The 26,343-nt window shown below is 32.1% G+C and overlaps 1 long non-coding RNA gene across 1 annotated transcript; it reads left to right on the forward strand.

Annotated features, from left to right (window-relative positions):
* The first annotated feature begins 1,259 nt into the window (after positions 1-1,259).
* On the forward strand, positions 1,260-25,749 carry LOC146994459 (uncharacterized). Its single transcript, XR_015043770.1, has 3 exons — positions 1,260-1,547; positions 3,455-3,758; positions 24,543-25,749. It is a non-coding gene; the product is annotated as an uncharacterized LOC146994459 (long non-coding RNA).
* The last annotated feature ends 594 nt before the right edge of the window (positions 25,750-26,343 follow it).

Raw genomic sequence — 26,343 nt, forward strand, 5'->3', positions numbered from 1 at the left:
ATATACTGTAAATACTTTAAGCAGAATGACTATGCATCCATTAATACATATGTATGAAAGTAAACAATTTAGGATATTTGTTGCATTGAAAAATTCGCTTACTTCACTTTTTATTTCAAATATTTGTGAAAACAAGATTATATCTATTTATCTATTAATGTAAATACACACACCTATATATATATATTTAGAGAGAGAGAGAGGAAGAGAAACAGATAATATGGTTTATTGATGCTTAAATGAAATTAATTTAGTAAATCTGCTTCGAATATTTTCTCTCTGTTCAGATTGATTGTAACATGCAACTGCATTATGAATTCTGATTTTTAAACATTGAAATATCACTGCTTTAATTAATTTAATCAGGTGGTTTTTATCTGGCTCTTCATCATAAATATGGTCTTGAAGAGAAGGAAATATATATGCTCCTACGCCTTTTTAAGACTTTTATTAGAGTCATGAAATTTATAATATTTTTTTTATTCAATTTAAACTCCTTTTCAGACTGCCTAAAAATTATTTCTGCATTTTTGCAGATCATTCGAACGTCACTGGAAGGAGAAGTCAAACCTTTACATCCAGATTTATAATATTTGAAACCCAGCAAAGCATCATATGGTTCTGTTGAAACTAAAGTTGAGAAACAGATATTACATTTTACTTTATAAGCTAAGCTTTTAACAACAAAACCAGCTATATAAGATGTATACTTTTCGTTCTTAAATATTCTTATTTTTAATTAGTTATAATGCTAGGAATTAAAATTTACCTATAATTTAAAAAAGCAGCAAAAAATTATAAATTTTAAAGAAAAACTTTCAAAAATTCATTTTTAGGCATTTTAGTATTTAGCTATAGTTTAGTATTAGTTACAGTTTTAGTAATTGTAAGAGAAAATTACTTGGTTGAATTTTTCTGTTAGTTCAGATTAAAAATATTATTTTCTAAAAGAAGAAGTTACAAATTCGCTTACATCATAGGAAAAGCTAAAAATGTATACAAGCCTGAAAGCATGCAACAGCTTTATAATTATTTAGAACGTTAATTATGCTTGAAAAACATGCTAAGTATTTAAAAAGCAATCTCAGTGTCAAAAATAAAAATATTTAAAAATTCTTACTTGTGAAATGAGGCACTACCACCAGCTTTTTCGTAACAATTTAACGCACTGCAATAGCCAACCATTGCTAATTTCTGGGAGTCGTACCAACTCCCTCGGATGTAATCAAGGTGACAGCCGGGAACGCGCCAGACAAGGGAGAAAACGCAATTGGGTTAGTCCATTTCTTATACGGTCCATGGGTATAAACGCCAGCTGGTTTCAAGATCTCAGTGTGTATTTCGATTTTGTATGCGTAGATACGAAAGGCACTGAATTGTTACAGCGAAATAATGTCTACATTCATGTCCATGTAAAAGAATGTTTTAGAACGTGTATAAAAAAGTAGAATAATCGACATGTGTGTTTGAATGGCCTTTAAGAAAGGGTCTGAGTATTTTCTTTGTGTAAAGTACACGAGTTTAACTACATTTTATTTTGTGCTCAGGTAAATATATAACAAATGGATTTGATTTTTAGACTATGTTGTGTGAGTTTTAAAATAACAACGTAAAATTTACATCATTGTTTATTCAAATTAAGTTTTTTCGAAATATAAGTAATATTTACGACATGACAAATTTGAGAATTATATATGCTTAGAATAAGTAAAGTATAATAAAATTATAGTTTCAGTACATAGTTACTGTTTCGTGTTCACAATACTTTTAATGCTAGCATTCATTAATTACATGATGCAATTACATACTGTAGAAATTATTGCAATTATATAATGTAGAAATTATAGCAATTATATAATGTAGAAATAAAATGAAATGGCGAGAAAAATAAAGGAGAGAGGGCGTGAAGAATCTGTGATTCTTTACGACTACCGGGAATAAAATTGGGTGTGGTCAGAGCACGTCAATCTTTCTAAGCCACGACTACTAAGAGCATTCTTCCCCCCCCCTTTTTTTTTTTTTGGCTTCACTTGGACTAGTCCTAACCTCCTTGCTATAGATAAGTAAAATCAGAAAATAGCATTTAGTTTCCAGTCTCAGATGTATATTAATTTTCTAAGATTTAAAATAATAATAATAATAATCTCATTTATTTAGGAAACTTAGGGCTATTTATCATCATAACTTTTTAAGTGCAATATAGTTATGAATACTTATGAACATGACTCATATTCTCATTTAATGAGATTAGTCTTTTGATTACTTTTTTTTTTTTTAAATGACAGCGCCCCTTTTTTCAGATGCTATTAAAAAGGTTAGTGCTGAAAGCACACTGCACTTATGTAATATAAGTAAATATTTTCCATTTCTTTGACTAGAATCTGCATGCTGTGTATTTCGCAAAAAGCATCAATGACATAATACTTTAGCACACGTTTTTTTAAAACTCGACTACTATGAGAGACACAGCATGTCCCAATCAATGTTTTGAACCTTTATTGAAATTCGATGGTCTATATATTGTGAATATTAAATATAGGCATAATATTTCTTTGTTCGAATTGCTTTCTAAGTATAATTATATATTCCTTTTCGAAAATTCCGATGCACTTTCATTGCATTAATTGCATAATTGCATAATTCCGATGCATCTTAAATTATTATGCATTCCGATGCAGCATAATAATTTAAGAAAGTTACGTTTTCAGTTCAAAATTTAAATAGACAAATCTAAATAAAATTGCATGTGTAGAAATGTAATATAAATAAGCATAGTTTTGCAGCAATTTATATAAGAAATTTATCAAAAAATGAAAGCATTAAATTTATATACCAAGGACTATGTTTATTAGTTAACATCCTTAACTTTAATTTTGTTAAAAAAAAATTAACTATTTGCATACAAAAATAAGGTGAAAATATATTTACAGGTGGCTCTTGGCGAAAACTTGCGATTTTTAGCGGTACATGGACACCGAGTTTGTGCAATTCCTTGACTTGTTATTTTGGCTTTATGTAAAAGAGATTTTTGCGCCAAAAATCGCTGCTAATGCCAAAAGAATTGCACAAACTTGGCATTGTGCACTCACTTGACTTTGTTCATGTACACATTGATCTATTTTCACTTAAAAAGTCAAAGGAGCAGACAATTCTACAGTATAGCCAAACAAAAAATATATAATATCAGTAAACAACATATTAAATCAAACAACGAAATAACGTAAAAAGAGAAATTCATCTTAGCACTACACAAAAGAAATATCCACTTACCTTATTTAGAAATTTCTGTGTCTTCAGTCAAACAAAATTCCTTAACAGCATCCAAACAATTCCTAAAATTATCTGAACTAGAATCTGTATACTGGCTTCGCCACGTAAATTCACAGAAATAGTTTCTTGATGTTAATAAACATTATTATGTAATATTTCAGTTCTCTCAATATTTACATTTTAGGTAATAATCTAAGCAGCAGGCACGATCAGGAAAATTACAAAATAGCATATCTGATTCAAAGCCTTCCATTTAGATGAAGAGGAGGAGATGTTTGAAGAGGAGATAAAAAATGATGGAATGCATCACACCCTCTTATGGAAGCCCTACCTCCGACAGATATGATGAGAACTGATGCGGCATGTCAGATTTTATTACTCAAACTTCTTTTTTCAATCCGCTCTCTCTCTCTGTAGAACGGTGTGAGACACCAGGGTGCCTGAGCCAAGGCTCTATCCCTTGTAGAGCAGTTTGATCATTTCGAAAGGTAGTATAGAATAATAGAAATATAAATCGAATAGGTTATTTTTTTCTAAATAATTTTGTTAAGGTCAGATAGGAATACTTGTTATTAATACCAATACAGTTGCTGTCTAAATTAGTGCGAGCAGAAAAGTCGAGGAACTAGTGACTGTGACAAGAATGAGGTAGTGCAAACATAGGCAAATTGAATCCATTAAGAATTATCAAATGCAAACCATCTAATACTAAGATATGAACTTGGAATAATTATATACATGTACCTATAACATACACAAAAGTGAGAATGCAGACAGAAAATTCGAAGTAAGCAGATAACAGGAATGAAAATAAATACATAAATAAACACATATGTCAAATTATTAGAGTTGCATATTACATGATCCATACATTTAGTTGGGCCATAGGCCTATCTATATTTTCCAAACTGTTATAGTTGTAATCACAGATTTTAATACTGGGATTATCAATATTTTGCCGCCTTTCATGAAATTTTTTGGCTAAGTTATAATAATGAGTGCGCAGTAACTCAATGCCTAACTCTTCATATATTCTATTATTCCTTACATACCATTCAGCATTTACAATTTGTCGTAGAACAGTATTTTAGGAGACTTGCAATTTTTTCCTATTAGTTTTCTTGGTATATACCCAAACTGGACTTGCATAACAAAAGGAGACATAGAATGGACTTGTAAATAAGTAACTTGGTGTCAATAGATAGTACAGTACAAACTCTGTAATCCAGACGTCCAATGTTAATGTTTACACATGTGCATTTAGCACAAAAAACGAAGCAACTTAACTAACTTACATTGAAAGAAATGTTTAACAAATTTAAAAAATAAATATTGAGCTTTTTTTATTTTTTTTTTTATACTTTTTAGATCATAATTGATCTTTATTTCATAAATTACAGTTTCATATGTTTAATTGTATAATTTCTGCATGCCATCTTACCACATTCAAATTGATGATTTATAATCTGGAAAAACCCTTAATCCGGAATCTCCGAAGTCCCGACGAGTCCGGATTCTGGACTTTGTACTGTATACTGTTTCGAGCAATTAAGGGTTATAGTTTGGCTTTACGAATTTGAAACTTCTGGATAATAGATGTAATGTGCGGGGACCATGTAAGTGAGTTATTGAGGATCACCCCAAGATAAGGGACTTGTTTGGCCCAGGGATATCAGTGCCATATAACTTTAGGTTTTTCTTGAAGTTGGTCTTCTTTGTAAACATAATAGCTGTTGCTTTTTCCACGTTGATGAGGATCTTCCACTTGGAGAGCCAAGCCTCTACCGTGTGTATGCAATTTTGTTTTTTTCAATCCTATGCTATTTGAATAATCATTAAAATGAAGTCGTTGATAATATAAATAAGTTGTGAAGTAATGTTACTTTATTATTGGAGCGAAATTATGTTGTGTGGCGGGAGCGTTGCATATTTACTTTTTGATGCCTCTTCATGTGTCTTATTTATTTACTTTTTCAAGGAGAGGAAAATACATCTAACCTTTTAAAGCAAAATAAAATAAGCAGTATGGAACTTGTTAAGTAGCAACCACTTTAGTAATAAATATCTCCCTTCTACATTTTAAAACCCATATTTTCCCGATGCTTCTCGAGATTTCTATAAAGAATATTCAGAATTGCGAATCTCCTAACGCGTTAAGGAGTTACGCAGTAGTTGATAAAGTAAATAAAGGCCACTGAACAAAAGAAAGCACGCATGGTTAGTGGCCTGCATCTTCTAGGAATTAGCAGAGAAGATTTAACTCATGCAGCTTTTCCCCCTGAAGAAGAAAGTGATGACACTAAGCGCGGAGCATGGACCTTGTAGGAAATAGACTAACCCAAATGGGTTTCCTCAACCATATGACGCGTTCCCGACTGTAACCTTGATCACATCCGAAAGAGTAGGGACGACTAGCAGAAATGTAACAGTGGTTGCCTGTTGGAGCGTTAAGAAAATTATTGTTAAGAAAAAGGAGGTGGTAGCGCCTCATCTCACAACTTAGAATTTCTCCATATTTTTATTTTTGAAACTGAGATTGATTTTTAAAAATTTAGCATATTTATCAAACATAATTAGCGTTCCAAATAGTTATAGAGCTATTGCATGCTTTCAGGGCTGGATTTTTTTTTAGCTTTTCCTATGCTGTAAGGAAATTTGTAACTACTTCTTTTAGAAAATAATATTTTTAATCTGAACTAATAGAAAATTTCAAACAAGCAATTTTCATGCTTTTTAGTGGTGTAAATAAGTAAAATATTTAAAAATGAGTTTTGAAAGTTTTTTTTTAAATACTAAATTGTGCTGATTTTTTAAAATTATAGATGAGTATTATAGCACAATTTCTATAAAGGAATTTTATTTCAATTATATTTCTAATACATAATAGTGATAAACAATTTTGACTCCTTAATTTTTATACATTTAATTCAAATATTAAAATTGTATTTAACCGTGATAATTAATTTTACTTGTATTTTACAGTGATTATTTTTTAAAATTTATTTTTAGTTCTGCGTGAGATTTTTTTTACTTACAGTTAATTTAATTTATTAGCTCGAAACGACATTTTGGGCTGTTTCACTATAAATGTCCGTGTCTCCTTGCAAATTGTTGTTGCCAAATATTATCGCCCCGTATTATATTAAAGAAATTAAATAATGAAGAATCTGCATGAGTACGTGTATGTTTCTCGCACTGTGACAAAAACCACGGTATCTAGAGCCATCAAATTTTGAATAATGTAATTCTCCACCCAAACGTGGCGATCTGGACGGCCAAATTTCGAATTTGTTTTAATCTATTTCATATTTTGTAAAACTTTAACGAATTGTTGATTAACAAACTCAATGAGTTCAGAGAGAGCAGTGTACGGAAAATAACAGTTTTATCTCCAGTGCGGAAATTCTAAAGATATGCTATTTTTAAATGTATGTGGTTTACGGGCGAAGAACATGATATTCAATAAATATAGGAAACACACAAAACGTTAAAAATTCCTTTTGGGCGTAATATAAAATCTGAATGCTTCTAGATTTTATTTTACCTCCTCCCCCCCTTCATTACACTTAGAAAATTTTACGCTCCGAATTTTATAAATTACTAAAATAAATATTCCACTTTAATGTTAATAATTTAATGATGATATAATCAAATAAATAACCGTTTTTTACTGTTATTATAGTTAATCATTAAATTAAAAAGAATATTATCAGATCTTCTTTAATTTTACCTTATTTATTTCAAAATATCATGTACTATCAATCTTATTTAATTTTACTTAATTTTTAAGCAAAATTAAGAGGATAAATTTTGTGCTTAGTTTTTACCGTTTTATCAAAGTAAAGATGTTTGTGTAAGAATTACGCGTGAAAAAAATGCGCGAAATGCAGTTTATTAAATCCTATTTGAAAAAATTGTGACTTTCATAATCTCATTACTATACAACGTATTACATTTAATCATTAGAAACAGTTATGTGATACAAACACTATAGGTTTCAGTGTTAAAGTAAACCAGATCGTCCCTACTCTTCCTTGCGGACATGTCGGTGATGCGCTCCGCCGGTTAGTCTATCTCTTATAAGGTCCATGGCGCGGAGATGCAATTCACAGCTTAGAAATTAGCGTTTTTGGATCAGCCTTTAAAATGAGCTGTAATTTGGAAAATACAATGTTAGTGGTGTATGCATATTACACTGAACCATTAAAAAATTTAATAATACTTACTCAATTAAAAAATAATAGCTAAAAGGCACTACTCTTTTAACATAAAGTTCCGAAGTTTTTTTTTTTTTTTTTTTTTTTAAATTTTTATTTGCAAGTTTTTGTTATTAATCATTTTTTTATCTGCATGAGAGAATTTTTATCTGCGTGAGAGAATTTTTATACTGCTTCTAAGATAACTATAATAGCAGCTATTTAAATTTACTCGAAAAACAAATTTAAATTGGCATAGTTTTAAACATATGTGGCAAAATTTCTGCTAATCTACGTTTGATTTTTTGTGTAATTGTAAATTTTACATTACCATATTTTTCTTCCGATTCAATATAATAAGAGATATTTTAAAAATAATTTTGTAATTTATACTTACATCTATATTGCAATTAAATAAATGTTTGTAAGATTGTTACCTTAATTTTGACAAAATAGCTTTACTCACAGTACCTAAAACAGTTATTAAATTTTTCAAAAGTGTGAGTAAAGGAGGCAGGTCTTTTTATGCCAATTATTTTGATGTTTTATAGTATAATATTTTATCTAGAATGCTAATCTAGCACAAAATCGAATCAATAATTAGTTACAAAGGATACAATAAGAATAATTCTAACAAGTACTTAACAAAATTAGTTGTTAAGTACTTATTATTCTTGTTGGTACTATTCGTAATACCGAAGATATTATCAATTAACTCATAGAAGACAGATGCTTTTCGATTTTCTGTGAGGTGGAGGATACCTTTTGCGGAAGTGCTTGAAAATAATGTTTTTCAAGAACTGGAACGACATTTTGCCTCTCATTTCCCTTGACCATACAATAATTCGGTTTTAGTTTATGACACAATTTGATGTCTTCTGAATCTCCATTTAAAACCTCTTTAGTAATATCAAAATTTAAAACAATTCCATCTTCTGAAACAAATCCTTTATCGCTATATTACTCACTTATTATTTCTATTTAACCAAGAATTTATTTATTTTATATTGTTTATAGCAAAGAATTCGCGTACAGTGAGTGAGTGAGTGAGTGAGAGATTATGGCGCAAAAACCAAAGATGATTATAGCGCGCCAAACACGAGATGGGATGATTACAATTGATGATTTAAAATTCAATAAATAAACAAGTAGACAAATGTACCAAATCCAGAGGATGGAGTCATATAAAAACAAATTAAAAGCACATATTAAAATTCAAGACACAGTCTTCAAAACAAATTAAATTTGGTAATAAAAGCCAGTCTCTTTCAAATAATAAAACAAACCACAATTGACCTCTCTTCCGATTAAACGGTCGAGAGGCAAGTCACAGCTATTAAAATTTTTCTGGCGAAGCCTATTAAAACATGGACACTCAATTAAAATATGACGAACAGATAAACAAACATTACAGTTAAAACAAACAGGCTCATTTTCAGCTTTTAAAAGGTAGCTATGTGTCACTCTTGTGTGACCAATTCTGAGGCGAGTCAAAAGAACTTCCTCCTTACGATTTTTGGTTAATTCCCAGTGCTCAATTCTAGGTTTTACATGTCTTAATTTATTTTGAAGCTGAACATCCCAAAGTTGCTGTCATTTTTTTCGGATCATTTGTTTCACAACACAACAGATGTCTGCAAAAGGGATGAGACAACTGGACAGTTCAACAGCACATTTTGCTGTGATATCTGCCAGCTCATTCCCTTTTATTACCACATGCCCGGGAACCCAGCAGTACAGGATTTCATATCCACGATTTATTAAGTTTATATGTATTTTGAGAATATCCACTATTACTGGATTTTGAGTATTAGAAAAAGCTTCTATTGATTTAAGAGCACTATACGAATCTGTATAAATTATAAACTTTTTGTATCAGAGCCTTGAGATGTATAAAAGACTATAATATATCGCAGTTAGTTTGGATGTTAAGACAGAGAAAGCATTGTGCAAGCGTCTGCCCTCCATGTTGTCTTTAATTACAAATGCCATCCCCACATGATCTTTTGACTTGGATCCATCTGTATAAACTGGAAGATAACTGCTATATTTGTTCCTGTGCTCAGCGAAGAGTTGTCTGTAAATAATCTCGTTAGTGCTTGCCTTCACATGATACTTAAAAACATCAAGAAGCTGAATCTGTGCATTTTCCCAAGGTGGGATTTCAAAATTCTGTACTGCTTGGGGGTGCATATCAGAGAGGGAAAGTTCCTGAATGACAGGGCGAACTCTTAAAAGAAATGTAGGAACACAAGATGGATGTGTTTCAAATAAAGCGTTACACACATCATCAAGTAAGCACAGCTTATTGGGATGTTCAGGTTGTGATAGAATATTAAAATATTGCAATAGGGACAATTGTTCACGCCTCAGATAAAGTGATGGTTCATTACAGTCAACATACAGGCTCTGGACAGGAGAAGTCCTGAAAGCTCCTGAACAGATCCGTAGAGCTTGATGATGAACAGGATCCAGTTTTAACAATACTGATGACCGGGCGGATCCGTAAACAACTGAGCCATAGTCCAGTCTAGAGCGAATTAGAGCTCTGTAAATGCGAAGCATGGAGCAACGCTCTGCACCCCAGGAGGTGTTCGCCAAGACTTTTAGAATATTTAAAACTTTGGTACACTTTTTTCTCAAGTTTAAGACATGAGGAAGGAAAGTCCACCACGGAGCCCTACAAGGGAACACAGATTCCTGTGTTAGGGATAGCCGGACCTATACGCAAACTGAAGCCCCACAGTCGGCTTTCCCGAAAGCAGGTACTCCCGAGAGCTTGACCCCAAGCCACTGACACAAGGACTAGTGACCAGCCGATTGACACCCGTGAGGACGACTAAGGTGCCTCCCGTTTAGCTGAAGCAGAGGCCAAAGTAGTGTGTTGGGGACAGTACCTCGCCCCTCAACTACCACGACCCTCCTTTCCAGCGACACGGGTCTCCACGCACGGCAAACACGTGGGCCGTTTTCTCGCCACTCGAAGACTAGAGGCAAGTGCTGTTCCAGTCTCTCGTGACGAGCCCCAAACTCCGCAGAGAGAAACCACGAGGGAGAAGAGAAGGGAAAAAGTTCCAGCAAAGAGGAGAGGAGACGGAAAAGAGGATAGATCACTGGGGCTCCAGGATCGTGACACCCGTCTCACCAAGACGATGATCCCCTGAAGGGCTAGGGTACCTCGGGATTGCCACAACCGTACTCACAAAAGTGAGCACCCTGAGGGTTCGCGTACAGTGAAAAATTTTAGTTCGCGGTCATATGACTCCTTCACTCGCTACTGGCCATCTCGCATTACGTGGTGTTTACTCTGCAACTTTAAAGAAATAAATTTTCTTGCATGATTAATTAACTTCCTGCACCCATGAACCTTATAAGAGATAGAGTAACCCAGTGGGCGGGGCGCGCGTCACCGACATGTCGGCAAGAAAGTGTAGGGACGATCTGGTTTACTTTAACACTGAAACCTATGGCACTTGTATCACATTACGCTTTTTAGTTGTTAAATGTGATACGTTGTATAGTGATGAGATTATAAAAGTCACAGTTTTTCCAAATAGGATTTAATATATCTCATTAAAACGCTGTATACTACATTTCGCGCATTTTTTTCACGCGTAATTCTTGTACAAACATTTTTACTTTCGTAAAACGGTTGAAAACGCTAAGCACAAAATTTATGAACTTAATTTTGCGTACAAATAACGTAAAATTAAATACGATTGATAATACGTGATGCTTTGAAGTAAATAAGGTAAAATTAAACAAGATCTGATAATTTTTTTTTTAAAATTTAATGACCATTTTCAAGCAGTGGTTTTCAAAACTATAATAACATTATAAAACGATTATTTATTTGATTATATCATCATTAAATTATTAACATTAAAGTGGATTATTTATTTTAGTAATTTATAAAATTCGGAGCATAAATTTTCTGAGTGTAACGAAGGGAGGGGGCGAAGGTAAAATAAAATCTAGAAGCACTCAGATTTTATATTACGCCCAAAAGATACCTTTTTTTTAACGTTTTGTGTGGTACCTTTATTTATTGAATACCATGTTCTTCGCCTGTAAACCGCATACATTTGACAACAGCATATCTTTAGAAGTTCTGCACTGGAGACAAAACTGTTATTTTCCGTGAAGTGCTCGCTCTGAACTCGTTGAGTTTGTTAATCAAAAATTCCTTAAGGTTTTACAAAATATGAAATAGATTAAAACAAATTCAAAATTCAAACGTCCACATGCCCATGTTCGGGTGGAGGATTACATTATTCAAAATTTGATGGCTCTAGATACTATCGTTTTTGTCACAGTGCGAGAAACATACATGTATTCATGCAGAATCTTTACTATTTAATTTCTTTAAATATAATACAGGGCGATAATAATTGGTAACAACAATTTTCAAGGAGACACGGACATTTACAGTAAAAAAGTGCAAAATGCCGCTTCGAAACTAACAGCCTTTCTAGGCTACCGCTCATTTGGGCTAATAAATTAAATTAACAATAAAAAAAAAAAAAAATCTGATGCAGAACTAAAAACAAATTTAAAAAAGTAATCGCTATAAAATACAAGCAGAATTAATTATTACGGTTAAATACAATTTTAATATTAGAATTAAATGTATAAAAATTTTTAAGGAGTCAAAAGTGTTTATCACTATGATGTATTATGAAATATAATTGAAATAAAATTCCGTTATAGAAATTGTGCTATAACACTCATCTATAATTTTAAAAAAGCAGCACAATTTAGAATTTTAAACAAAACTTTCAAAAATTCGTTTTTAAATGTTTGAGTATTTTTTACTTATTTGCACCAATAAAAAGCATAAAAATTGCAAGAGAAAATTGCTTGTTTGAAATTTTTTATTAGTTCAGATTTAAAATATTATTTTCTAAAAGAAGTAGTTACAAATTTCCTTACAGCATAGGAAAAGCTAAAAAATTATCCAGTCCTGAAAACATGCAATAGCTTAATAATTATTTGGAACGTTAATTATGCTTGATAAATATGCTAAATTTTTAAAAAATCAATCTCAATTTCAAAAATAAAAATATGTAGAAATTCTAATTTATGAAATGAGGCGCTACAACAAGCTTTTTCTTGACAATTATACATGCTGCAATAGTCAACCACTCTTGTTCAAAAATTCTCACCAAATTTGTTACCTCAAGAAGTATTTATTACTCGAAAATAACTATATATATCTCTTTAGTTATTTAAGACTCTACAATTATAAATAGCTCTTTTATTCATACTTTCAAATGATGAAAACAAAAGTTACACTTAACTCTCTAAAAAAGAACAACATAATAGTATGTTGCCATTCTCTGAAACATAAACTTTTACAAAACATAGATAATAATAATAATATGAATAGATAATGAATAAAAAAAAACCTATAAAGAAAACGATTACATCTGCTTGAAGCTTGTGCAATATTACTCAGAATCTGCAGTTAGAAAAATATAAACAAAAATATTAGAGTCAAAATATTGTTGATCCTCCCACCTTGGAATATGAAATTCGGGATTGAGTATTGCAAAATAATAAAAAACTAAACATTGTTCTCACAAGTCCAATCGATGAGGAACTCTAATTGACATTCCTGATTTGGTTATCGTGGGCGATTTTAAATGGGTATGGATTATTCTATTTGTTTCTACAGGTACATCATCAATTGAAGTTTGCTCTACCGAAATATTTTCGCATCGTTCACTTCCGCTGAATTTCGATGGAAGTTCCTCGGCAGTCGATAATTCCAAAGGATAAAGATTTTGTACAGCTCTTATGACTTCTCCATTTTGCACTTTAATTCTGGCTCGTCGACTTTCACGGTCGGTACCTGGAAATAATTGTATGATTTTACCAAGAGGCCAATTTAATCTCCTTTTGTCATCGCTTCCAATTAAGACAATGTCTCCTTCTTTGAATATACAACTTCTAGCGAATTTTTGCTTTGTTGTCAAAGTTCCCAGATATTCCTGGCGAAATCTTTTCTTGAAAACCTGGTTAACATTTTGGATATAACGCAATCTACGTTTATAAAAGTTAGAATTGAAGTCATGTTTCACAATTGGCACTGAATTATTTTGTATTTCTCGTAAAGAATTTCCAAATGTTATGGAAGTGAGACTTGAATCAGCCGATACAACTGTTAAAGGTCTATCATTTAGGATAGCTTCACAGTTACATAAAACCGTACACATTTCCTCATAACTAAGGCAGGCTCTCTCAAGAACTTTTCTTAATATTCTTTTCATCATTCCTATAAGGCGTTCCCACCAGCCACCCCACCATGGAGCGCCTGGGGGAATGAACTTCCAAATAATACGTTCATTAGATCCTTTTAGTTCAGTTTCATTGAAATCGATTGAAGCAAGTGCATTGCATGCTCCAACAAAATTTGTTCCATTATCAGTATAAATTATGCATGGCTTCCCACGCCTAGCAGAAAAACGATGAAACACTTGTAGAAATGCATCTGTCGTTAAGGATGTAACCAGTTCCAAATGAACACAACGGTACACTGCGCAAGTGAATAGGCAAATCCATGCCTTCTTGTAGTCTCTTAGAAATATAGGTCCAGCATAATCTATGCCAGTTATTTGAAATACTGAGGCATCCTGTACCCGATCTCTAGGAAGTGGTGGCGCTGGTGGATTAACATATTATTATTTTTGTTTGAATAACGCTTACAGGTTATACAAGTTTTCAAAACGGATGACACAACTCTTCTTCCAGATAATATCCAAAATATTTCTCTTAAGGAATTTAGGACGTGAGAAACTCCAACATGTCCTTTCAACTTATGTTCTTCCTTTATTAAACTTTTTATAAGAGGATGATCACTTGACAAAATAGCAGGAGTTCTGAACTCAGATGTATCTTCTCTTTGAAATATTGCTGTTTTAGTTCTGATGATCCCACAATCAATGAATGGATTAAGACTTAAAATCCGTTTATCTTCTATTCCATTAAAGGACTCATTTTGTATTAAACGAATCAAGATATTCTCTGCTTCATTTAACTCAGATACAGTAAGTTCATCCTTTTTCTTGTTTTGATGTTTACAGTTGTAAACAAAACGACACATCCATGCTACCAGTCTGATTGTCTTACGATAATTTGAGAATCTAGTAGCAACTATTTCACTAGCATTAAGATTTATTAAGGACGAAATAATCCTTTTCTTTTTCTCAAGAGCTATTTCTTCTTCATCAGCACTAAAATATTCTTTTGGCCATTTTTCAAGTGATAAATATAGCCATTTAGGTCCTTCCCACCATCTGGATTTAATTAAATAAGAAGCAGAGCATCCTCTACTGGGCAAATCAGCAGGATTCAGTGATCCTGGTACGTGCCTCCAGGATTCAATAGAAGTCAGTTGCTTTATTTCTTTAATTCTGTTGTGAACAAATACATCCCATACTTCATTTCTCTGTATCCAAGCTAGCAAAGTAGACGAATCTGTCCAAAAACAAATATCATCAGCCTGAAATTCAGGTGCTTTTTCCTTCCGCTGGGTGCAACTCTCGCTTTAGCTCGCACCAAATGAACTTGAACCGAATCTCTTGTTTGTACTCGAACAAAGGCCACAACTGAATATGCAAGTTTACTCGCATCACTGAAGAAATGAAGTGAGATATTTTCATTTTTATGATCAAATTTTAACCATCTTGGTATTCTCATTCTTTCCAGACACTGCAAATCATTCAACCATTTACAAAATTTGATTTTGAATTTGAATCAACTTCTTGGTCCCAAGATAACTTAACTTCCCATAGGTGCTGAAGTAAAAGTTTCGGCACAAGAGTTACGGGGCAAGCTATTCCTAAAGGGTTGAATATTTTGAGTGTAGTAGCTAAAATCTCTCTTTTAGACAAAATTTCGGGTAGACTGTAGGTGATGTTAGTAATATTAAGGCAAAGGTAATCTCCACATCGTTCCCAAATCATTCCTAATACATTTGTGGTAATGTTCCTAACCACGTAATTCTAACTTTCTTGTAGCTAAAGTATCTGAAGCAACTTGTATGAATTGTTGCAATTCTAAATCATTTTTCACACTCGATAAACAATTATCTACATAAAAGCTCTTCTTCAATTGCTCAATAATATCCACTTTATGCTTTGGGTTTCCATTTAATTGTTTCAAAGTGGATTCTAGAAGATGGTGAATTACAGAAACTAGCAAGAAAGGGCTGCTTGTAACTCCAAATACTACCCTACAATGCCTGTAATACTTCAGTTTTTCATCAGTTCTATACCATACGAATCTTAGATAGTCTTTATCCTTAGGGTTGAGACTTATTTGTAAGAATGCTTTTCGTATATCTGCAGAAACTCCTATTCTGTTCATTCGGAATTTATGAAGAATTGAAGGAATCAGTTCGATAAGGTTCTGACCTTTTTCTAGACAATCATTGAGACTAGGGGATCCTTTTTGTTTGGCCGAGGCATCAAACACTGGCCTGATTCGTATAGTACTGTTTTCTTTTACTACGTGTCAATGTGGTAGATAATGGCATGTTACATCAATTTCGCTTTTTGGTACTTCTTCTATGATGCTGTCTTGTTCCCATTCACTAAAAACTTCTCCATATGTTTCTCAGCTTTTAGTTGTTTTACTGTAGAAGCTCTTTACAGCTAAGTCATAGTTATCTTTTAACGGTAGATGGTTATCAAGCCATGGCAAGCTGACTTGTAAACGCCCCTCTTCGTTCACCTTTACAGTAGACAAGAAATGATCTCTTGCTTCTTCTTGAAGTTCCAGTTTACTTTTCTTCTCTGATGGATCTAGAATTCCAAGTGAATCTAGAGACCATTGATCGGATATCAATATTTCCTTATTCAACATGGATGTGACGAGCAGTGCGGAATTGTCCGAGATCTCACGCATACCATTTTTCCCGAAAAGAGTCCAACCAAGTTTTGTTTCTATAGCAGCAAGGCCTGAAGTAAGCAATTTAAATCCTCCGGTCATCAACTTGCCTGCAATGTCAGCGCCAATAAGTATTTCTATTGGTCCATTACTATCGTCGCATACGGATATATTGTTCTCTTTAAGCTCTCTTGGCTAGGAGCTTTGAAATTACAATGATAAGTTCCATCCGTTTTAGACAAGAACACTGTAAAAACATCGTTGTTTATGACATCAGTACATGACCCGCCAAATAATGAATGGCTCAATCTTTCTTTAGATGTACTCTCAAATTTCATTTCATCTGCAGTGCTTTGTAAAATATAAGATCTCTGTGAAGCTGAATCGATAATAGCACGGGCCTGGCGCTTTCTATCTCGCCCTTTCAATGTAGCTGTTAAAGTTTGCAAAATCACATTTGTTGTTCTCGCCAAATTGGCGAAGGTTTCATCTCGTTCAGGTACTGCATCCGTATTTTCATCCTTATTCGTGCTAACAGGAACTGGAGATTTTGATTCAGCTTGGATATTTCTACATAAAAGTGTGTGGTGTTTCTTCCCACAAATCACACACGATGTTCGTTTTTTACATTTAGCTATTACATGTTTTCTGTCTAAACATAAAAAGCAACTGCGACTATTTAGAACTGCTTTTTGCCTTTCCTCAGACGTCATCTTTCTTGCTTTAACGCAATCACCAGATGCATGATTTCCAGCACAAAAAATACATCCAGTTGAATTTTGTTCAGATGTTGCTATTATAGTAGAAGCAGAAGGTGTTTTGGAAAATTCTCCACGGTTTTTGAAACCAAAGTGTTTAGCATTCCCAGGCTTAGGTGTCTGATATTTAGTAAAGCACTGAGTAGCTATACATACTCTCTCTTCACCTTCAATTTCATCGAGCAAAAATGAAAGCAAACAATCTAAATCCATGCGATGTGTTGACGCATTTTTCTCTTTTTGCTCACTACTTTCAGATTCTCTCTGACTGCGATTAATAACTCGGAATCTTTGCCATGCTCTCAATGTATCATCCGGCAATGACGATTCGACTAGAGGATATAACATCGCCGCATATTTATCTCTAGCAACACCCAGAACTTCTAACGCTCTTAGTTTTGATTCTAAGTTATCATAGAGTTTTTGCAATGAAACTTTCTGCTGAGAGTTTTTTAATAATACTAACGAAAGTAGATCTCTAACATAGACTTCTATAAGAAGGTCTTCTTTCCCAAAGCGCGATTGTAGTTGTTCTAAAGCTTTACTATAACTTTCGCCACCGGGCGGAGATCTTTTGATTAACTCTTCAGCAGATGACCCTTTTTCCATAGACTGCAATAAATATGCAAATTTATCATGATCATCTAAATTGGGATCATTATCGATCTTTTTATACTGGCCCCAAAATCCTAACCAGCTTTTAATATTCCCATCAAAAATCGGAAGTTTAAGCTTAGGATAACGAATTTTGAGTTAAGCTTTCATTAACAACAGAACTGTTTTCCTTTTCAGCTAGAAGCGAAACTAATTTGCTTTCTACTATTCTCCACTTATCAATATAGCATTCCGACTCATCAAACTCGTTATTTATCACAGTTTCATCTTTTTCAATTTCAATCAATTCTTCTCTATAAGTCTGTTTTATTTCAATCATAGGTTTTGCTTTGTCCTCAACTAATTTAAGTTTCGAAATTTTTCCGTCTAAAGATAAATCATTTTCATTCTTCTCAAAATCATTTAAAGATTTTGTAAACAATCTCCTATATTGAGATCGTTTGCACTTCAAAACATCCATTATAAATAAACGAAAGAATTCTACTTACAGATAACAGTGCAGTCAGCGGACGCCAAATGTTCAAAAATTCTCACCAAATTTGTTACCTCAAGAACTATTTATTACTCGAAAATAACTATCTATATCTCTTTAGTTATTTAAGACTGTACAATAATTAAATAGTTCTTTTATTCATACTCTCAAATGATGAAAACAAAAGTTACACTTAACTCTCTAAAAAAGAACAACATCAGAGTATGTTGCCATTCTCTGAAACATAAACTTTTACAAAACATAGATAATAATAATATGAATAGATAATGAATAAAAAACCTATAAAGAAAACGATTACATCTGCTTGAAGCTTGTGCAATATTACTCAGAAGCTGCAGTTAGAAAAATATAAACAAAAATATTAGAGTCAAAATATTGTTCAACTGTTAAATTTCTGCAAGTCGTCCCTACTCCTTCGGATGTGATCATGGTGACAGCCGGAAACGCCTCAGACGAGGGAGAAAACCCGTTTGGGTTAGTCTATTTCTTATAAGGTCCATGACTGCACCCGAATTGTGTTTCTGAAGAATAAGCACATTATTATCTCTTCAAATTCGCCTTTTTGAACTTCTACTGTTTTATTTTACGCTTTATTCAGCAATTTTATGAAACTTAGAACTTATTTTGCACCGACCACTGCTAATGACATGCCATTTAATTGCATTTAAAAATTACTATTTACTGAGTTTATCTCATGACTTCGATTAAGCCTTCGGGTGTGGTGTATCTAACAATACACCTCTTATTTCATTATGATTACTAAGGGCCTTTGGTAAAATGTTTAACTACTAATTAAAACTCTTAGATGTAAAGAAGAAAAGATACGATCCTAGATATCCTTTATCTAAAACGTAGTTTCTCAGTAATTTGTGCCAGAGTGTGAAATGAGACCTCTGATTAAAACAAACTGCACATTTTGAAAAGAACTGAAAACTTGGTCCAGTTTAGAGTCACAGTAGAGCTTTCAATCTATATGCATTTCGTCGAAACTGAGAAGGCATATTTTTTATACAGAATTCAAATATTCGCCTCTTTCCTTCTTTACAGTAAGAACATGACTTTGAATTCTAGGACTACACTAAAATTTAGCGCACCATTTCTTTAACTTGCTAATACTAGCTAAAGGAATTCCAATTTTTTTCTTTTCAAAATTCATAGCTTTAAGATGACAGAGCTCTTATGACAATGCAACGTGAAATATCTTCACTAGTCCACGTGATTTTTTCCTTCTTTTTCAGCAATGCATTAATCTGCGTCTTTATAAAAATAGGCTTTAGACGTTTTTCCGAATTCTCGGATTTGTGCTTCCCCCCCCCCCCCGAAATCTCGCTCTTTGAGATTTTAATTTCTGATACGAATTTCTTTCTAGATGTCGTCCACCTTCTTTGTCGCTGAACAAACATTCTAAAATTTTTCTTTTCTCTATTTTTCAATACTTTTAATTTACTACAGATAAGGATATTATTTTGTTTTTGGATATTATCTAAGGATATTATTTTGTTCTTCAAATTATGAATGCATACTTGTTTATCCTTAAGCTTAGGGCATTCAGGAATACCTACATTCTCACGTGTGAATTTTATTTCAAAATCATTAACATTTGATTTAATATTGTCATCGCCAATTTAAATTTATTTTTGTCATCATAATTTACTTTCGGCACAGCATTCCGTTTCAACAGTTTCTTTTTCTGGCTATCTAAACAAGCGATTTTTCATATCTGCATAGAAAATGTTCGCTGCAGATTTTTCCACTATTCACGTTAATAGAATCTCGTCTTTGACATTTGTGTATCCATTCTTTCGTCAAAAGCAAATTCTCATTGGGTCCTTTGGTCCCATGAAATAAAATATCTCATCCTTTCGTACTTTTATAAGTGCTACGGCACGTTACTTCAGCGCAAAAAGCCATATTATATAAACGATAATTTACAATATAGAATTTAAAATAAAAACTGACTAAAATTATATATATATAAATTATTTTAAATACTTACATTATTAGGAAACAAATATATATGATTAAAATTAATTTGAGATATGTAACCTCTAAAAAATCGTCTCGCAACTGAATGGATCTAGTTTTAAACGCGGGAATCAGAACAGCTGCATCCATGGACCTTATAAGAAAGGTCCAGTGACGTCAGATTACTGCCGGCATGGACCTTATAAGAAATAGACTAACCCAAATGGGTTTTCTCCCTCGTCTGAGGCGTTCCCGGCTGTCACCTTGATCACATCCGGAGGAGTAGGGACGACTTGCAGAAATTTAACAGTGGTTGCCTATTGCAGCGTGTATGTGTCAAGAAAAAGCTGGTTGTAGTGCCTCATTTCACAAATTAGAGTTTCTACATAAATCTGCATGAATACATGTATGTTTATTTTTGAAATTGAGATCGATTTTTAAAAATTTAACATATTTATCAAGCATAATTAACTTTCCAAATAATTATAAAGCTACTGCATGCTTTCAGAGCTGGATACTTTTTTAGCTTTTCCTATGCTGTAAGGAAATTTGAAACTACTACTTTTAGAAAATAATATTTTTAATCTGAACTAATAGAAAATTTCAAACAAGCAATTTTCTCTTGCAATTTTTATGCTTTTATTGGTATAAATAAGTAAAAAATACTAAAATATTTAAAAACGAATTTTTGAAAGTTTTGTTTAAAATTCCAATTTGTGCTGCTTTTTAAAAATTATAGACGAATATTATAGCACAATTTCTGTAAAGGAATTTTAATTCCATTATATTTCATAATACATCATTGTGATAAACACTTTTGACTCCTTAATTTTTTTATACATTTAATTCTAATATAAAAATTGTATTTAACCGTAATAATAAATTTTGCTTGTATTTTATAGTGATTATTTTTTTAATTTATTTTAGTTCTGTATTAGATTTTTTTTATTTACTGTCAATTTAATTTATTAGCTCGAAGCGGCAATTTGCGCCGTTTCACTATAAATGTCCGTGTCTCTTTGCAAATTGTTGTTACCAAATGTTATCGCCCTGTATTATATTTAAAGAAATTAAATAATGAAAAATCTGCGTGAATACATGTATGTTTCTCGCACTGTGACAAAAACGACAGTATCTAGAGCCATCAAATTTTGAATAATGTAATCCTCCACCAGAATATGGGCATCTTCACGGCCGAATTTCGAATTTGTTTTAATCTATTTCTTATTTTGTAAAACTTTAATGAATTTTTAATTAACAGACTCATCGAGTTCAGAGCGAGCACTGTACGAAAAATAACAATTTTATCTCCACTGCGGAAATTCTAAAGATATGCTGTTTTCAAATGCATGTGGTTTACGGGCGAAGAACATGATATTCAATAAATATAGGTAACACACAAAACGTTAAAAAAAGGTTCCTTTTGGGCGTAATATAAAATCCGAATGCTCCTAGATTTTATTTTACCTTTATTTTTTTTCCCTTTCATTACACTCAGAAAATTTTATGCTCCAAATTTTATACATTACTAAAATAAATATTCCACTTTAATGTTAATAAGTTAATGATGATATAATCAAATAAATGATTGTATTGTTATGTTATTATAGTTTTAAAAATCACTGCCTGAAAATGATCATTAAATTAAAAAAAAAAAAAAGTTATCAGATCTTGTTTAATTTTACATTATTTATTTCAAAGCATCACGTACTATCAATCACGTACTATCAATTATTAATTTTACGTTATTTGTACGCAAAATTAAGTTCATAAATTTTGTGCCTAGAGTTTTTACCGTTTTACCAAAGTAAAGATGTTTATACAAGAATTACGCGTGAAAAATATGCGCGAAATGCAATAAAAAGTGCTTTAATGAGATATATTAAATCCTATTTGGAAAATACTGTGGCTTTTATATTCTCATCACTATACAACGTATCACATTTAACAACTAAAAGGCGTTATGTGATACAAACGCCATAGATTTCAGTGTTAAAGTAAACCTGATCGTCCCTACACTTTCTTGCCGAAATGTCGGTGACGCCCGCCCCGCCCACTGGGTTAGTCTATCCAAGGCCAACTTATACTAATATCATTAACAGCATATTTTAAAAAATAAAACCATATTCCCTAAAACAAAAAGTATTGCATCTATTAATTACATATATATGTATGGATTCGACATGAATCTCTATTACTCAAGTGCAACCACAAAACACTCTACTAGGTACACAGAAATTTATGTGCAGCATCACACTAATTAAAATGAGATATGCACTTTAAAATTTTGAAGCTAGTGCAGACAGCATTCAAATGTTTCTGGATCAAAGATAACGAATATGGGAGCTAAAAAGTAATAAATTTCGTAAAAAAGCTAACGCAATTAGCATTTCTTATAAAATATATACGTGGATGCATTCTTAAATTTTAATTGCATTAAATTAATATATATATATATATATATTATATATATATATATATATATATTATATATATATATTATATATATATATATAAATAAAGAATTTAACTTCCAAAAAAATCTACAACCACAAGAGTTAAATTGCTACAAACACACCTACAGATTTATTGATGACCTTATTACAATTAATAATTTTGGTAAAATTGAAAACTCCGACATTTATCCGAATTGTCTTAAACTTAATAAAACTAATAATTCACAAAATAGCATAGACTTTCTAGATCTTCAAATCATTAACTACAAAAAAATTTTACTTTTTGACAAAACAAGAAACTTCAATTTCAATACTAACAAATTAATAAATTGGAACTCCAACATATCCAAAAAAGTAATTAACAATACTATAATTAATCAAATACAACGAATTAAAACTATATGCACAGATACAATAGATTTACAACGCGAAATTTTGATCCTTATCAAAATTCTCAAAAATAATCTAATTCCCTTTCAATTTATCAACCATTGCCTTAAAAGAGCAGGCGTTAAATACTCACTCTAAATCATTTAACTGATAGGGATATGATAATTTATTCCTAAACCTGAGAAGGCGGTATAAGTTGGATGACTGTCAGTTGAAAGATTTGTATATAGTGTAATTGTATATATTGTAAAAAGCTAATTGTCTTCAGACATATACTGTTACTATACTGTTACTAAAAAAATGGGCCTATTTCCTGCCTTTAGACTGTCTACTAGCTCTTGGATAGCGAAAATGCCTTTTTCCTTTCTTAAATTCTTAATCATTGCGACACGACAATTAGCCAGAAATTAATTAATTTCCATTCACTAGTATTTTTAAAAAAATCTTAACAGACGGTCTCTCTCAGATAAGAACTCCACAAAATACATCCCTCAAGAATTCCAAGTCCCACCCACTACCATAAATTTCTTCACCCAAGTCTTGCCGACTGATATAATTCAAAGCCCCTACTGCCGCTAAGAATTTTCGGACACCCTACACTTCTGAGTCAGACACGAAGAGAACACACTGCCAACTCCCCCCACTAGAAAGAATGTAAGTTACTTAATACCTTTCTGGCCTTTATATCTTCATGTACATTCACTGATCTTATTTATATTATTTTCTATTTTATTTTTATATTATTTTTATGTTCTCTTTGATTTGTTTTTGCAAAGTTTGCATTATTTATCTTTTTTATAATCTTCTATGTTTATTTCAACTTTACTTTGATTTCGATTTCATAATGACAATTTCCAATGTTTAATTTCTACAAATAATATAGTACTCAAATACATAAAGATGATAGTGTCGGGGACGATTACTCGAGTTTTACAAGATTTCTCTACAGTAATTGATTTTTACTCCAAATTGAATTGACTAAAATGCTTCATGAGAATCAGTTCTTTGAGTAACAACTATTCGCGGAAATATTTGGCCTGACTAGAATTGCCGGTTTGGCTTTAATTTATAACTCGAGTAAAGACGAAACACTTTCATATTTACGTATTTCTATCAATTATTGATCATTGAACGGGAGTTGGTTTGTTCCCCTTGAAAAGTCAACTAATTTCCGATCAATGACAATAATTACATGTTTTAATTTTTACTTTTGCAATTGTAATATTATTCTTCGTGATGATTTAACTCCAGTCCCCGTTAAAACATTATTAACATTTTGCTTTCAAATTACTTCAAAACATCTTTCAAAATATAACTTACCAGTATGGATGCACACTTTTAAAATAATTCTACTTTAATTAAACTTAGGAGATAATATAATCAATTAATCAATACGGTTTAGGAAATAAATTATATATATATATATGAAAGGTTAAAATATCATTTATGCAGAAAACAGAGATTATCTCCAGAATGATAAAAAAATATTATGATATTTTTATTTCAGGAAGACGAAAACAACATGAAGCTGAACACACGTACACACACATATTAAGAAGTTTGTTTATATTCAAAAGCTGAGCGAAAGAAACATTTGAAAAGAATTTTAAAGCTTTAAAATTGTACGTGATGATTGCTTTTGTTTAAGAAATTTTGTATTATGTGTTTTTATTAAATCTGTATTGCATGGAACAGATGGAAATGCTTCCAACAGTTATATGTTGCGAATAATTATTTAAATACAATCGTAATTTTTTTTTTTTTTTAAAGGAAGAAAACTTTGCCGTATAGCACGCAACAATATACCATTCTACGTTACTATTAGTTACAGCGGCACGTTTTAATAAAATACACTTTTTGTCAATAACGAGCCACATTACAAATAGAGAACCTATAGCAATGTGTAGCAGAATGCGAGCGCCACCTAGTGATGAATTTCGCGAAAGCCACTGAAAACTGGGAACCGGAATTTCGTTCAGTCTGGCAGGCCTTGAGTATAAGTTGGCCTTGGTCTATCTCTTATATGGTCCATGACTGCCGGTTAAGTTCCCCCTTTAGGCTCGCGTCAGCGAGGAGTCGAACAAAGGAATGAACTAACCCTTTCTATTTATTCCTGTGCGTCTTCTATGTTTAACCGAGAAGTTTAGAATACAAATACAAGGTGGTTAAAATTAAAACACCCCTAACCTCTGTATTTTGAACTACTGAGTGTAAAGGCTCCAAAATTGTTAAACATAATATCAAGGCCAACTTATACTCATCAGTAATACACAAGGGCTGCAACTGTGAAAATATTCTTTTGTGTTTTCGGTGGCCTTTGGGAAATTTCTACTGACCGCAAGATGGCGCTACTATTCCGCTACGCTTTGCGACGTTAACAATGAGCAGATGGGTACCCGAGACAAATAATTGTCTTGTTATATTCAAAATTTAAAAACGATTAATCTGTAATAGACAGAAATTATGCGTTTCTTTTTAATAAAAATATTTTTATTTAGAAAGAAAGCATGAAATTTCAAGGATAACCCATTTTGTTTTTTTATATATAACCGTCAGCGATTCTTATTTTAATTCCTGCTTGCTTATATGTATACGCTATTTTTAATTGCACTTATTAGAGTTACCTGTTCTAATTTAAGGGTAATTTAGAGCCCATGTTTTATTGTACCTATTAAATATGAAATTAAGAGATTAATAAAAAGAGAAAAGGTATTTCTAATAGGAATTTGGTTTTAGGTACTGCAGATTTTTTTCTTTTTTTTTAATTAAAATAAAATACTTTTTTAGAAAATATTAAAAAATAAAATTTTAAATAATGCAGATTTAGAGCTCTGAAGAGTAAACGCAATGCTACAGATATTCGAAACAATACCAAGTATTTCAATATCACTGGCAGCATATAATTATGACATACATGATGTTAATCACAATGAATCATATATACACTTTTAGCCTGTTAGTGATGAATGCCAAGTATTTCAATATCACCTACAGCATATAATAGTAACATGCATGACATTAATCACGATAAATCATATACTCCGTCTGTCCCAAATTAGTTGCTACATTTGAGTACTGATTATTGATACTTAAGATTTTATGATTTTGTTAGCCCATTTTCCAGAAACTTCTGGGTGCTACGTTATCAATCAACAACTTTACATACCAAGCATTCCATCCTTAAATCAATACCAGTTTCAAAAATACAGCTTTCCCACACCCTTAAGCCACGACCCATTTCGTACGGGCTCTTCCATCAGTAACCGCTTAAAATTTTCAGGCTAAATAAATGTAAATCCAATTATCTG

This window comes from Stegodyphus dumicola, chromosome 11 (genome assembly GCF_044657685.1).
Source record: "Stegodyphus dumicola isolate Sdum_Otavi_A_Nest chromosome 11, ASM4465768v1".
NCBI classification, from domain to species: Eukaryota; Metazoa; Arthropoda; class Arachnida; order Araneae; family Eresidae; genus Stegodyphus; species Stegodyphus dumicola.